Consider the following 10,657-nt stretch of genomic DNA (forward strand, 5'->3'; position numbering starts at 1 on the left):
ATATATATATATATATATATTCCATACAAGCTACAGTTTTCAAAAGAACATTTTAAGTACTTTCCACAGAACAGATATACTGAATGCTGTAAGAGAAAAGATACAAAAGTACTGGAAACTGGCACAGCAGCTGCAGAGGTGGCTTAAGCATGTATGAAGAGAGATAAAATGGGACCTTGTCTCCACTGGCAAGTTCCAGATCCAGAATCATGTAGGAGAGACCCTCCTTATAGAATATTTGAACTCATAAAATGTGACACTTTCCTGTGCCACATGACTACTGGGAAAGAAAGAAACTGCAAAGAGGTACCAGACACATACTGAAGCTGGCAGAAGCAGGTACAGAAAAAAATAATTTTCTGATAGACACTGATAATGTTTTATGCATTTTTACATGACTTTCTTTGCCTTGAGCTGACTGGCTTTTTCCTTCACAAGCACCTTCCTACCTGCTGTCACTTAGAGTTACCTAACCAAGATTAGGTCAATCTGAGTCTTGAACTGTATGCACATACAGGGTGTTTAGATTGGACAAAATGGTCAGCCTGATCTTAGTTCACCTAAGGAAGTGCACTACTTAGATCAGGCTAAACCACACCTGATCTAACTGAACGTGTGTACACATTCAGAGTGTGGCCCTGGGGCTGGGAAAACCTAACCACTCATCCCAGCCCCAGGCTGCACTTTTCCTACCGTCCCCTGCCCACCCTGACCAGGCTACTCTCTGCCATTCAAGAAGGTATGTGAACTGTCAGAGGGTTTCTCCCTAGAATAATAGGAAATTATGTAGTATTTGCTGGCAAATTCAAACTTTGAAAGCCAATGATGTTTTCTGTATATCAGCAAATCTTCAAATTCATATTTCAACTCTTTTGTGAGGTCATCTATTTTGTCGTTATTATTTTGTTAGAGCTGAGGGTGTTTAAGCAATCACAAAGCTATATCATTTTGAGATTCAGGATAACTTTCTTTATACACCTCTTGAGAATCCCCACTGCATATTTGAGTAACTTTTAAATAATTTAGCATATAGTCAGGGCCAAGCTGTGAAACTTGAAGAACATCTTATGGCAATACCTCTATTATTCTGAACACTCCAGAATCAGACATTGAAATGTAAGAAAAGGCCAGGGAAATGCATTCAATTATTTACTTTATTTCAGTTCCAAGAAATCTGTAGGTAAATGCAGCAAAGAAACAACAACATTGATTATCTTCTTATAAGATCATCAGATAAACTGTTCCCAAAAAGACAAGAGGCATAATGAAAAATGTGCATATTGAACTGAATCAGATGGAGACCACTAGTTAAAATAATATAGTGTAATTAAAGTAAGATTAATAGGTTTTTGTTCAATATGTTTAACAATTATATCATTGGGAGCTACAGATAAGATTTCCACTACCATTACAGGTATGTAACTGTTTGTTTCTTAACCTGGCATTACAGAATTTATCTTTACCAAATTTTATTGAACCTACAGTGGTTCTTCTAGTAAACAATCACTGCTCATAAAACAAATAATACTGATAGTTCTTTAATAAAATGTACTGTTTGTTTTCCAGATAGTCTTTACAAATAAATAAAAAAGTTAAAAGGCTGATAAAGTAAAGGCCCTACCAAATGCACATTATGCCCTGTAAAATAGAAGTTACTGTTGTATCATACTCAAAAGGGGAAGCTTTGCATCTGATTGGGTGATTTGAAAAACAGCTGATCAGAATGTGTCATTGGATAGGGTGCTACCACTTATACCCTGTTTATTGCTAGGAAGCCAGAATCCCCAACTTCAGTATGAGTTTCCTTAAGTAGTGAATCTAATATCATTTTAAGGGGTTTTTTTCTCTCTCTCCACTTGAGAAGTTATAAAATGTGGAGGACGCATGTCCAAAAGGAGAATCCCCCTTGGGCAAGGTGATATAGTCCAGCCATTTTCCCCCAGCTGAAATTATAGAAGAATGAAGTGGTTTTCCAAGCAATCTCCATATATCTAACGTCTCGCATAAGGGACTGATCTAACCTCTTTTGCCTGAGGGAATTTTTCAGTAAGGAAGTAATTACAGGGTTTGCTTTTCCTTTCTTTAATGAGTTTGGGCTTCAGTGATTTGTTCCAAGGTAATGTATTATCATAATAAATGCAAGTCATTTGCAGGATCTCTCTCAATTTCCATCCCCCCTTCCCCACCCCTCCACCCCCTTGCTCCCCCAGTTTCCTTGAGGCTCATTTCAGGGATTGAAAATATCAGTCACTGCATAGACCCAAACTGTTCTCCAAGTCCTGATCTGCCTTTTCTGGTGTTATAGTCCATTTGCTTAGCTCCCCTCCTTATCCTTCAACTCCTTCACTGTCTGGAAAAGAATGTAATGTCTCCAAGTATGTCCAAAGTCACAATTTCCAGCCTTACAGCTGCATGAAAAATGGAGTTTGGCAGCTATAAATGGCAAAGATAAGGGGGAGCGGGGCAAGACCATCGAAAGGTAAAATACTAAGTTAACATACTCTCTGTCTATAGCTTTCTGTGTAAACCACACTATGCAGGAATTAGAGCCTCACCACTATCATTACTTTTACCTGATGCAGCAATGTGGTTTTCAGTCTATAACACACAGCAAAAATGAAGTAGCATTAATTTAAAATAGTATAGTCATAATGGCAGGTGAGACTTTACATTCTTATCATATGGTAACTCTTTATTTTTGTCCTTTTTCCTTTTTTAACAAAGTTCCAAATACCAGTAATACCTCAGGCTTGAAGAATGCACTCAATTTGTGCAATAATGGGCACAATTAGCATGGGCAGTCATTTGCTGTCAGAAATCAATTTCCACAACCAAGTATATTAAAACCAATATTTTATCATTAGTTATAATGGACAGAGACTTCATTTTTAGCTGTTATTCACTATATATTTATTGGTAATACTAGTGCTTTACAAAAGAATGGGACAATAGGTAGACTGAGGTAGTAGATTTAGAAATAGTATAGAAGAAATGTCTTTGTTTTTTCTATTGCAAGCTACCCGAAAGCTGCATAAATCTTTTCTTACAGTCTGACAAGCTTTCTGCATTTTTCATCAGGCCTTCCATTAGCTATTACAGAATGGACAAGAAACTTGAACATACTACAAGCCAGCAGACTTATGTTTTAAGAAAAATGTTGTTCTGTTTGCTAGTTTGCAAGATTAAACTTATTTGAAAGAATTCTCCTGTGTTCTAATTTCAGAATAAGCTAAAAATAGCATAGGACTGATTTGGGCCATCATTGAAACTTAACAAAGTTGCAAGTATGTAGCTGAAAGCAGAACTTGACCCTCAATATGAACACACAGTTGTTAGGAGGAATCTTTAATAGCTGATTTCTTCTGAAGAAAACTTGATTTGTATTACTTTTTAACATAGCGGACATCTGTATTCTTTTGTGCCATTGTCTTTCCAGGGAGCAGATTCTGTGTGGTTCTATTCAGTATGAGCAGCTGAACCATTACTTATTTAAATTTTTCATCTACCTTGCAGACATTTTATCTTCTATCTAGTGTGATGTGTTATTAGAGAAAGTGCAGCTATTACAAATAAACTATCTCAGGGGGCTTCCCTGTAGTAAATTCTATCCATCTCTAATTTTATTTGGAATGTTATTTATATTGCTCTTAAATACCAAAGATACCAAATTTTTATATGCTGGTATGTTTAAGATGATAATCCCCTGCCACAATATATTTCATTATGAAATCTCTTTATTAAAAAGAGGGGGTAAAAATTAAAACCTTAAAACTATTTGTAACATTTCAGCCGACTTCCATTATACCAGATTATTACGGCAAAATAATAGAAATGATTGCATGTAGAAAGACAGAGGCAGAATTAAGGGCATCACAGTACATTTAACTCAGCTGGACTAGGAAATAAAAACCACTTGTTATACTTAGGTCAACAGATCAGAGGATAAAACATCAAAAACACTGAAATAGCCTATACAACTGCATTCATGCCTCCAATTTATTCTAACCATTAAACAGAAAACTACAATATTCCCCACTGTCTACCAAACATATTTCTAAATGGCTAAAAATGACCTCCTTAACCTATTAGGCTGCATAAAAAGATGCAAATGATCTGGGAGAATTCTCCCAGGTTTGTTCTCCAAGTAGAAAACTTACCTAGAGCCACATGTACTGATATGCTAATGCTGGGGCCCTGAAGAGTGGAGAGCTTGCAGTGCTGATACTGTGTAACTGAGGTGGCAGGGAGAAGGGGGTTGTGTATGCATCTCATCATGCTCTACAAGCTCCTTTAGTCTGCCTGCTGGCAGATGGCAACAGTGCATAGGGCAACCCTGATTGGCCAACCCAGACTGCCCATGGTCAGCCTTTGTTTCCCTGCAGTATAATGTGGAGATTGTGAAAGGGACATATTCTGCTTCCTGCTGGAGCAGCAGAGCCCAGGGGAAGACACAATGTCTTCCCGTATGGGGAGCGGGGAGGATGCAGGAGGACTTTGTTTTCTTCTGAGAAAAGCCACAGCATGTAGACATTCATTCTCTCAGGGAAAACTCTCCTGGGAATGATTTAACCCTAGTTGTTCCCAGGTTATTTTTCTCTCGGAGTGGCCATTTTTACCCTGAGAGAAAAAGCCGGAACATTTATACACTTGTGGTTTCTCCAGGGAGAACAGTGACTCTCCCAAGAGAAACTGAATATCCATACAAGGCCTTAAGATCAATACCCTCATTTTTTGCACAGTAACCCCAGACTAACTTAATTTTAGCCACCAAAATAATAGAAAATATTGCTTCCTAGACAATGAACACACAAACTCAGAGGAACAGGCATAGATATAAAATATGACTTTTCTCTTGTTTTCCTTCTTCCCTTATTTTTGCCTGAACAAATACATTATTCTATAAAAATGTAAATAAATCATCATGAATTTCAGTATTCCATCAGTGGCAAAGGCTACTGCTGACTTTTTCCACAAGATACCTTTTCAAGGTACCTGTTATTACTGAGCTGTTATTAGCGTTCAATTACCTTATTATACAATGGCAATTTTACATATTTGGGAATTTCACATTCATCTCTACCATTTTGGCCTAAGAAGAAACAGATTTTGCCAACTGAGTCATCATCCTAGGCCATGAGCTGTACCAGAAACAGAACCAGCAGTCCTCAAAGAATCAGAACCAGCACAGTGCAATATAAGACGATCTTACAAAGTCTAGTAATCAATTAGATCTTAATGTACTGGTGGGTAATTAAATAACCTTTGTCTATCTTAGTTGCACTGAAAAGTGCACAGGATTAAAAAGTAAGCCTTTGTCTGATCATGAGATTGACTTCAGCATGATGAATTGCAGTATTTGCATATCCTTAGACCATAAATTCACAGTAAGGAGTGTTCCTGTTAAAGGATATGGTAAATGTTTCCTTTTCTTAGTCATGAATTGTGTAAATTCAGATATAGCGTAACAAAGTGAGATACATATACCAATACCTTCATGAAAGCTATTGCCTCCTTCTCCTAAAACAGCAACATTCTGCTACATTTCTCAAACAATGTGGATACTTAGTCAGCAAACCATCTCTTTTCCTGTAAAAAGAAATTAGTATAGTTTTCTTTTGATAAATATTATAGGATGTATGAACCAGAATACTACAATGGGAAAAGAGGAATAAAAAAGTATTAGTAGCTTAAGGAAAATAGGTAAAGGAGTAAGCATGCTCAGATTTTAGACAGGTTGAAACAGCTGGTCTGATTAGTACAATCTGCCAAAAAAGAAAGGGAGCCACTGTCTCATGCAAAGGAAGTTTTGCTGCTCAGGAATTACACTGGAGATAGGTTGTGCAGGGAAGCGGAAACATTTATAGAAATGGAGAAAACATATTTGTCATTTTCTTGTCATGGATTTAGAACTCTTTAAAAAAATCCCAAAAAACAAAAAAACCCCAAGGTTTTGGGGCAAGGGCTGCCTGCTATGATATATATTTACCTGTGCCTGGCAAGACAAACAAACTAGCTGCTAACTATAGTAATGCAGACTCATGATAAATCAGTAAAAATAGTTCCTAGCTTTTATTCAGGAAAACACAGACTTAGTATCACAGGAAGAGAGAACAAAATATTTTTCAAAATATTTTTGTGCCAAACAACATGAACATATTATTTGTGTAGTTTGTATCATGCAACTGTCTTTGATCGTTTGTTCATATCTGTTTGTCTTGTCTTTTACATAGTATGGTCCTTAGGGCAGGGGTTCTCTTCTACTTGTCTAGCAAAAGTGGGCCAATGATCCTGGTTATAGTTTTAAGTTGCTACTGGAACAATGATGATGATTATTTTCTCAACAGCATCCCCAAGGTAGATCCTGTGTTTGTTTAACCAAATTCATAAAAGTTTAGAAATAGAAATGTAAACTAACAGCCCAGTTAATTAATAACCAACTAATATAACATTTTTTAAATTTGAGTATTCTGTTTACAAGCCAAAATGGACACACAAAGCACACACAGAAAAGTAAGCAAACCTACATGACTTAATTAATTCATCAATGAAAAGCAACTTTACTTAGTGTTTAGATATACATGGAAGGACAATGGCCAGGATTCATTCTGGCTATCTAACTACATTACATCCTGGCAAGTACAAAATATGTGCAAGGAAAAGTATAAAAGCTTAGATGGCACAATTGAATATGCTGTAATAAATTAATTTCCCCAGAGGTAGGAACAGGTGTTTAAAATTTTAACGAAACTCTGATTCACCAGCTTGTTAAATTATCATAGTGAAAACATATCTAATGTTAGATTTGCTCAGGCACATATAATATTACACAATGCATTACACTTTTTTAAAAGTGTAATATATTAGCTTTTTTCCTGCTCAGATTTCAGGTTTATTCAATATTTTACTGAAAATGAGTTGGCTTGCCAATCAAAGTGCAGGAAAACTGTAAAATTACTGACACAACTTTTTTTTTTGCTGTCCCCCCATGCTCAGGTAAAAGGGCCTGATTTGCATAATAGTAAAATAATCTCTCAGTTATACAAGTGCCAAAACAGTATTTTCTGAATGATAGAGGCCATTATCAGCCAATCAGAACACAAGAATTTAAAATAATACTTTATATTTCACTTCCACACAATTATACATGTCTCTTTGCTCTGATTGGTTGCCTTTTCTGAAGCATCTTCCTGCAGGGGAGGGGGCATCTCTCTGTCTCACAGGAAAATAGATTTGAGCCAAGTGAGGTATCAGCTCATTAAACATCTGTAAGTGTGGCTGCAGAGCCCAATTCTTGAGTGACAATCCTTTCTGCACTTACCACTCATGAAGTTCATCTCTCACAGTCCTGAATATAATGCAGGGTTTTTCCTGAGGTTTCTTCTTTCTACTTCATGTTGTGCTCTTTTTTCCTTGAAAGACTTCATTCCATGCTTAATAAACTGTTTCTAAGCACTTTGATCTTCAGCAGTCTTCTCCCAGTCATTTGGCTCAGTGTTCACTGCCTTCATATTTTTCTTGCAAACATTTAAAAAATGGAGATAAGGATGCCTCCTATAAAGAAGATCCTTCTTCTATACAAAAGATCTTTGGGTATACAGCCATTATCCAGTCTCTGCATATGACCAAGCCATCAGAGTTGATGTTGACTGTGACAAGAATGGATGCTCTGAACGTTGGCATGTTCCAAGGCCTCAGCATCTCCGACTTTGTCCTGCCAGGAAATTCTAGAAGACAATAGAAGTGAAAGCTGTTAAAGCACTTTTCTTGAGTAGAGCATGTAGTCCAGGATTATCTGCTGTACATAAGTGTTGAAGACACGAGCATGATATACTTTGAGCTTGGTCTTAACAGTCAGTTTGTTGTTGTTGTTCCATACTTGTTTGCTTGGCATGCTCATGATACCTGATGCAGGGCCAGTGCAAGTATTTAGTTCAGCCTCCAGTGACAGGCTATTGGTAACAATGGAACATACATTTACTTACAACATCTGATAAGTTTTCACTTCTTGTGATCACTAGTGGTGAATCAGTGTTCTGGCCCATAACATTGATCGTCTTGATACTGATTATAAGACCATGCTCTTGGCAGGCATAAGCAAAGTGTCTGATGAGGGTTTGAAGGTCATTCTCTGTGTGGGCTATCAGTGCAACGTCATCAGCAAACAGCAGCTCATGAGTCAAAACTTTCTGTTGTTTAGTCTTCGCTTTAAGACTTGTGAGGTTGAATAGTTTTCTATCTGAGCGTTTATGTAGATAAATTCTGTCCATGGTGGTCCCAAAAGTGTGTCAGAAGAAAAGAAAATCCTGAACAGGGCTAAGGCAAGGACACAGCCCTTCTTGTCTCTGCTTTGAATCTCAAAAGCCTCAGATATCGATCCATCATAGCTGACTGTTTCCTATATCCCGTCATGGAAAGAATGGATTATGCTGAGGACTTTTGGTGGATAGCTGGTCTTGTCCAATAATTTGAAGAGACCTTTTCTGCTGACAAGATTGAAGGCCTTGGGCAGGTCAATGAAGATGATATATAGGGGTCTCTTTTGCTCCCTGCATTTTTCTTGGGTTTGTCAAAGTGAGAAGTTCATGTCTGTGGTGTATCTACTGGCTCTGAAGCCACACCGTGACTCATGGTAAACACTGTCAGCAAGGATCTGAAGTCTTCCGAGTACTGTTCGAGCAATGATGTTTTAAAAAATACTTAAGTGAAATGCCAGGACAGTTGTTGAAATTGCTGGAGTCGCCGTCATGCTTGTACAGAGGGACTATATCGGCATCTTGTATATCTTGTAGTACTGCCCTACCATTTAGCAGTGAGTAAGAAACTTATGAAGGTAGAGAAGAAGCACAGGTTTCCTACACTTAATCACTTCTGCAGGAACGTTGTCTTTTCCTGGGGCTTTACTCCTAGCCAGATTGTCTATATTAGGGGTTCCCAAAATGTGGCGTATGCAAGACATCTCTTGGGGGTACACGGGATAAATTGTGTAATAGCAGATTTAATTTTCATTATAATAATAATTGGCATTTAAGGGGTTAAACTATAAAATGTATGCTGATAGGGGTATGCGGGCAGCTGGTAAATCTGGAAGGGGGTAGCAATTGGAAAGAGTTTGGGAACCTCTGGTTTATAGATTTACTTAGGTCCTCAACAGCTGGAATATTCTCAAGCTCTTCAAGGATAGACAAATTCTCAGTACAGTTAAGGACTATAAGTGACATCATGTTCCCTTGAATAGAGTTCAAGATTTTGTTCTACCCATCTTTCCTTCTGTTGCTTTTGATTTCTTATGATTTCCCCTAAGGCTGTCATTAATGGAACTGACTTCTGGACCTATCACATTTTTTATTCCATAATGCATGCCTCTGATGTTTGCAGTGTCAAATGTACATTGTCCTCCTTAGGCTCACAACAAAAATGGTTACCTCAGCATCTGATTCCATGTGATTCCAGACCCTAAATATAATTCTAAAAGAACTGGTTTTAGTAGAAAAATGGAAAAGCAATCTTTTTTCTGAAGGTCCAGGAAGAACATAGCGAGTTACTTTGGCTTGTGGTAGATGAATGGATTTTGTGAAGATTGGAACAGGTATTTTGGCAACTGCTACATCTATATTTATGGTAGTTCTGATCTATTTCTGACTGAGTCTTATTTTTAGTGAGCTTCGGGCTCGTTGTTATAATTAACTGGTAAAGAAAGACATCTTTAAAGTATGTCATCAAGTCCTTGTGTATAGTAGTCCAATTTAAATCTGGCTATGTAGTTTATAGGAGGAATTTGTTGCCCATATTCCTAGATTTGCCTTGTAGAACCAAATAAGGTGATAAAATTAAGTTTTCTCAGTCAGTATCATATTAGATTGGTGTTCAAACTGAAGTTTTATTCCCAGAGTATTGTTAGGTATATGTAAACAATATTTGTTCTTGGACAGTGATAAACATAGAAGGTTGGTGCTTTTCTTGTAGTGTTGTGTGAGAACCTATCTTTGTATATTGAGTTAGAATCATAGAAAATTAGGGTTGGATGGGACCTCAGGAGATCATCTAGTCCAAACCCCTCAAAACAGGACCATCTCCAACTATATCATCCCAGCCAAGTCTTTGTCTACCTGGGTGTTAAAGACCTCTGAGGATTGAGGTCCATTACCTCCCTGGGTAACCTGTTCCAGTGCTTTATTACTCCCCTAGTGAGAGAGATATTCCTAATATCTAACCTAAACTTCCCTTGCTGCAATTTGAGACCATTGCTCCTTGTTCTGTCATCTGCCATTACTAAAAGCATATGTGGCTGTTTTCTTTTAAATGCAGAGAAAAACAGAATATAGTTTTAATTTATACATTTATGATCCTAAAATAAAGTAAAACCTAACGGGATTGAACAGGGACAGATCCAGGGGGTGCACGGGTGCAGTGCCATCCCTCTTTTGATTCCTGCTCCACCAAAATTTTAAAAGCAGTTGCTTTTAAAGGGGCAGCAGAATTTCTACTTAAGCAGTGCTGAAAGAGTCTATTGACTTCATGGCTCATTTTCTTCTTCCTGATTCCTGCTAAAATGTCTTTACTCTGCAAGTGTTAATGGCCCTATCTACTTTTTAAGGATCTTGTTCTGTTATTCAAACTATCGTTTCTTTTGCAGTTTTGCTGTCTCTTAGGCATTCCT

The 10,657-nt window shown here is 37.5% G+C and overlaps 1 protein-coding gene across 1 annotated transcript in view; it reads left to right on the top strand.

Moving 5' to 3' along the window:
* The window catches only part of MACROD2 (MACRO domain containing 2), a gene marked incomplete at its 3' end in the record, with an annotated part of 924,419 nt that overhangs the window by 793,313 nt on the left and 120,449 nt on the right, over positions 1 to 10,657 (top strand). The gene's annotated exons all lie outside the window — the stretch shown is intronic.

Source organism: Alligator sinensis, unplaced genomic scaffold (assembly GCF_000455745.1).
Source record: "Alligator sinensis unplaced genomic scaffold, ASM45574v1 scaffold1139_1, whole genome shotgun sequence".
Taxonomy (NCBI): domain Eukaryota; kingdom Metazoa; phylum Chordata; order Crocodylia; family Alligatoridae; genus Alligator; species Alligator sinensis.